The sequence below is a fragment of the Thalassophryne amazonica genome, chromosome 2 (genome assembly GCF_902500255.1).
Source record: "Thalassophryne amazonica chromosome 2, fThaAma1.1, whole genome shotgun sequence".
In the NCBI taxonomy this organism is placed as follows: Eukaryota; Metazoa; Chordata; class Actinopteri; order Batrachoidiformes; family Batrachoididae; genus Thalassophryne; species Thalassophryne amazonica.
In genome coordinates this window covers 71,884,340-71,890,339 of record NC_047104.1, presented here as the reverse complement: position 1 = coordinate 71,890,339, position 6,000 = coordinate 71,884,340, and the positions used below count along the sequence as shown (strand labels likewise).

General features: G+C 39.1%; 1 protein-coding gene across 1 annotated transcript in view; it reads left to right on the top strand.

Moving 5' to 3' along the window:
- The first annotated feature begins 909 nt into the window (after window positions 1–909).
- ctsba (cathepsin Ba) overlaps window positions 910–6,000 on the top strand; it is a 62,614-nt gene continuing 57,523 nt past the window's right edge. Inside the window, exon 1 of the mRNA XM_034187754.1 lies at window positions 910–1,067. The gene's annotated coding sequence lies outside the window, so the exon portion shown is untranslated. The remainder of the gene's footprint in view (window positions 1,068–6,000) is intronic.

Below are 6,000 nucleotides of genomic sequence, written 5' to 3'. Positions count from 1 at the left end.
ATGTATTCAAATGTGCTTCAGATGTGATGAGAACTTTTTTAAGTAGACAAAAGTGAGGATCATTGTGACACTCAGATAGCAATATGTATATTTTCAAGCTTACCCAATTTTATTAAACACTATTTTAGACTTTTATTTACCTACAGATTGGTAGGTTATAGTTCGCAGACGTTATGTGGTCACTCCTGTGTTTTTGTCTGATTATGATGAAATTTTACTTTTGCCAGTGATATGAATCTGCATTCATGTATTTTAACATTGTAAAATAGCATTTTTCTTTAACCTCATTCCTTAAAGGTGACAAATTGCATAAATTTATTTCCATCTACCTTTTATAGTCAAACATGGTTTGTGTTTTATATTAACATTCTCAAAGTTCCCAAATTTGATGACTGTGTTTATGTAGCGCTTCTCTTGCTACATACAAAATTTAGTCTTGAAACCACTTGTTTTACATATCTGTAATATGTCATTGAACAACAACATTAAACCTGATTGACATATTTTCATATTTTGGCTCGTAGAGGCTACCATTACTTGAGCCAGGCATACAAAATTTTGTCACAACCCACAACTTACTCCACCAGGAGTGAGATGACCTTTACATTGCCTTTATCAGAGAATGGTAGTGAGAAACATGCTGAACACAGAGGGAGATGTTTTAATGGCAATTGTCATTTTTCTGAGGGAGCTCTTGATATTCTTTGGGGGGCTACAGCCCCATCGAACCATGAGCTAGAGCCACCCGTGTCTCTGAATCCACTTTATAGCTCTCCACTTTCTGTCAAAAACGTGATAGTGGTTGTTGTGGGCAACTAAACTTAAACCACCGGAAGAGAAAGACGAACTAAAGGTCTGTGCACATGCGCAATAAAAAAGGGGGGAAAAAACAATCTCACTAACGATCACATGAGCTGTGTCCATGTGACTGTGTTTCAGGAATAAGTATCAGAGGAGTTGTGTTCCCCGAGTCGTTTTTGTCCGGTGACTGACAGGACGGAGAGGGGAGTCTGGAGCTGAAGAAGTAGCCGATTTAATATCAGCAGCTGATAATAAATAAGCGACAGGTAATAGATTTCTGTTTTTGTTTGCGCGCTGTTAGCATTTAGCGCTGCCAGTTCAATCCAAGTTTACAGTAACACTTGAAACTAGATCAGACAATACTAGAAACAATATGCTGAGTTAATATTTTAAAGGTCAGTTATTATATTCAAGAACTTTACAAATTTCAGGATTATTTATGTATTCATTTAGTCGTGTTTTTCCCATGTTAATTGAAAGGACAGTTCACACATGAATGACGACACCAGGAAATGACTCAGGAAAAAAAAATGTTGCGAAATAAACAGTAACTTAAAACCTGAAGTTAAATGAAATTAAAGACATAAGAAACATAACTACAGTAAGAGGCCAAGTGTAAATGAAACTACTCTTTATCGCTTGACACTAAATGTCAGAAGGTGATGAAACCTGCAACTCAAATATTCTGATTCAGCCTCCATAGTTCCATTCAAACTGTTGTTTTGTCCGACAAACACATCGAACGTCAGACATCACATGTATCTGTAGATCGGTGCAGGGTTATATAAAAACCAACAAATGCAAAAATTTTTCCCACTAAATCAGGACTCAATATTGAAGAGAAGAGTTAACTTTTGCTTAAAAATATTTTTTAAGGTGGGGGTTTTCCCAACGTGTGGGCCCTCAAGGTACTGTTGGTGGGCCATGTGAGGTCATTAAATAAATAAAAATAAATAATAAATATATATACCTATAAATGATACGCCAATATGATTGGCTAAAACACTAAAGAATAAATAGCAATACACCCTTTTCGCGGACGGGTAATATTTTTCATACCACCCAAGTAATCAGCCAATCAGGTGTCACGTACAATTCTTTCCACCTCGCTTAGAAAACAGAGCTTGGAACTTGAGGTGGATGGATGATGAAAGAAGCAAAACACCTTTGCAACTTATGTTGATATTTTGATGAATTTCTTCATTTACAGCAGCTTCATTAAACAAATGTATTCAAATGATTATCAGCACGATGGCAAGCTTACAGGCTAACCTCCGCTAACACCTCAGAAACCCATACTCCCTTTGGCCTTCGACCTCGGGGTGTATGGGTTTCTTCAGGGTGTATAAAGCCATATTCATTGGTGAACAACTTGATAACTGCTAATATACACTCAACAAAAATATAAACGCAACACTTTTGGTTTTGCTCCCATTTTGTACGAGATGAACTCAAAGATCTAAAACTTTTTCCACATACACAATATCACCATTTCCCTCAAATATTGTTCACAAACCAGTCTAAATCTGTGATAGTGAGCACTTCTCCTTTGCTGAGATAATCCATCCCACCTCACAGGTGTGCCATATCAAGATGCTGATTAGACACCATGATTAGTGCACAGGTGTGCCTTAGACTGTCCACAATAAAAGGCCACTCTGAAAGGTGCAGTTTTATCACACAGCACAATGTCACAGATGTCGCAAGATTTGAGGGAGCGTGCAATTGGCATGCTGACAGCAGGAATGTCAACCAGAGCTGTTGCTCGTGTATTGAATGTTCATTTCTCTACCATAAGCCATCTCCAAAGGCGTTTCAGAGAATTTGGCAGTACATCCAACCAGCCTCACAACCGCAGACCACGTGTAACCACACCAGTCCAGGACCTCCACATCCAACATGTTCACCTCCAAGATCGTCTGAGACCAGCCACTCGGACAGCTGCTGAAACAATCGGTTTGCATAACCAAAGAATTTCTGCACAAACTGTCAGAAACCGTCTCAGGGAAGCTCATCTGCATGCTCGTCGTCCTCATCGGGGTCTCGACCTGACTCCAGTTCGTCGTCGTAACCGACTTGAGTGGGCAAATGCTCACATTCGCTGGTGTTTGGCACGTTGGAGAGGTGTTCTCTTCACGGATGATGCGAAGGAGATGTGTTGCACTGCATGAGGCAAATGGTGGTCACACCAGATACTGACTGGTATCCCCCCCCCAATAAAACAAAACTGCACCTTTCAGAGTGGCCTTTTATTGTGGGCAGTCTAAGGCACACCTGTGCACTAATCATGGTGTCTAATCAGCATCTTGATATGGCACACCTGTGAGGTGGGATGGATTATCTCAGCAAAGGAGAAGTGCTCACTATCACAGATTTAGACTGGTTTGTGAACAATATTTGAGGGAAATGGTGATATTGTGTATGTGGAAAAAGTTTTAGATCTTTGAGTTCATCTCATACAAAATGGGAGCAAAACCAAAAGTGTTGCGTTTATATTTTTGTTGAGTATATATAGGTAGTGTATATTTTGTCAGATATGGCAAATGCGCGCCTAGCAATATTTGACCGGATCTCCTCGCTGATTGGCTAGTTCAAATGATGTCAATGTAGAGGGTATTTCAACATGGCGGTGCCCTCGGCATTGAGTGTTGTTGCTAATTTTTCATCTTTAAATGCTGTTTTGGGTGCCATAAAGTCATTTCGGAACAGAAAATCACCTACTGGTGGAGGCATTCTCGGACTCTAAAAGCAGCTCAAAAATGTGGCATAGCCGTGCCCAAAATTATTTCCACCGTGTTTTGGAACAGAAAATCACCTACTGGCAGAGGGATTCTATACCGTTTTGGGTGCCATAAAGTCGTTTGAATCAGAACAGAAAATCACCTACCGGCGGAGGGAGTCTCGGATGCTAAAAGCAACTCAAAAATGTGGCATAGCCGCGCCAAAATTATTTCCACCGTGTTTTGGAACAGAAAATCACCTACTGGCAGAGGGATTCTATACCGTTTTGGGTGCCATAAAGTCGTTTGAATCAGAACGGAAAATCACCTACTGGCGGAGGGAGTCTCAGATGCTAAAAGCAACTCAAAAACGTGGCATAGCCGCGCCAAAATTATTTCCACAGTGTGGCGAATATTTCCACCGTGCCCAAAATGATTTCCACCGGCGCTTTTCACCATGCCAGAAGTCCACGTTGGCATGTGTGTTTATCCTGTTTTTTTCTCTGTCAGTGCCATGTCTGCAAAACCTTCGATCAGTCCACCCGTGAAAATAGTGAATGGTAAAATATGCCAATTTTGAATAATGAAAATCACCAATATCAAGCTACTATCATGAATGTGAAATAAGGAGATCTTAAACTCCGATTGCCTTTAAATTCCCGCCTGGCTGCGGCCGTTTCGTTGTGAATAAATTTAGACGGACGGCAAAACAGCACAAGCCGCGTACGGCGAAATATCGTCCAGTTCAATTTTGTCAGAGCTGATTTAATCACAGGTTCTGGTACCGATGACGTCTTTTGAATTAGCCAATCAGACAGGAGATCCGGCAAAACATCGCTAGCTGTAAGTTTGCTGGGTCTGGCAAAATATATACACCGACGTGTGTGTGTGTGTCTGTTGTTTCAGATAATAGAAAACAAATGCATTTTTAAAGCTGTAATAAAACAAAACTATGGGATTTGAATTGTATGTAACACACACACACACATTAACATTTCAACATGATATCAACATGTACTTCTTGGCCCCAACTCAAGGTCTTATGCCTAATTTCTGGGAGGAAATGTCCAGAATTTTCTAAATGTTTCTCTTTAAAGATGTACCGCTACTGTTTGCTATGTTATGTCCATAGATCGAGCACTTGTGTACTCACATGGGAATATTTAACTTGACATTGTAAAAGTTGTTGTGTGTAAAGCAGCTATTCTACTTGAGAAGAGTATTAACAAACTGAAACCTCTATTCTTTGTGGTTTGGGTACTGATTTACCTTGATGGGAAGTGTCCCATCTTTGAGGAAACTGACAATATCTTGGTCTTTTGAAGCCTTCAGAAACTTTGTGCTACAAAATGTCACTCTAATGGTGAGCTTTTTAAGATGAGGAACCTGACGTTTTGAACATGCCAGGCCTACCACCACACAGCTGTGTGACTCAGTGAGCTGATTTTTGCAGTTGTTAGCTGTTTGTTTGACATATTTGCCCCCAGCTTCATGTGACACAGTTTTCACTTCCTCAAATTTGCAGCTCAGTCATTTCAACTGTAAACTGTTTTGTGCCATTTATCTCTTACAAAAAGAGAAATGCAGATGCTTTGAAATCTATGGAGGGCTACATTTCATTTATTATTAATTCCCCTCCTTGAGCACATTTACACATTTCTGTAGTTGACAGATTAATAGAAAACAGCTGTTTTTCTCTGTTTGTGGACTCCTATTTACAGAAAACATAATAACTTGGGATGTTGAAAAATATTATCTACTTAAAAGGCTCTTTCAGATTTTGTAGAAATAGTTCATAGTTGAAGGGCCAGTTTTCAAAAGAGGCTTGGAAATAGTTTTTTTTTATAATAACTTTTGAGTAGATTTAGTTTGACCTCTTGGGGTGTTGGGGTACCCAAGCCTGTACCCTGAAAGTGTGGGTTTCCTTCAGGTTTACTTGTCTATGCGCATGCATAACCCAAGAGTGGTGTAATTTATGCCAACGTCAGCAAACATTTCATGGGAACTCTCAGTACCGGCTACAAAATGACAAATATTCCATATATCAAAACCCAGATGTTTCTAAACTAAACACTGTGATCAGGGTTGGGTAAGATTACTTTGAAGGAATACATGTGGATTACATGTATGTATGTATGTACATACATTTGGATTACTTGTAATCTGATTACTTTTGGATTACATTTCAAAGTAATCCTACCCAACCTTGAATGTGACCTAGAGCAATGTTTTAAACTTATAAATGTTATTGTTTCACCATTTTCATTTTTGCCGAGAAGTTATTGCTACATTTTGCTTTAATTTATTATGCTTTGACATAAACTTGCTAAATATTAAATGTAACGTTTTTCAGTTACAGGTAGACACATGATTTAAACTGCAAAAATCTTTCTCATAATCTCTGCTTTCCAAATATACCAAACATGGTGTATTATATAACGGCCTTGTCATTTGATTGGTGCTTTGCATGTCACATGAC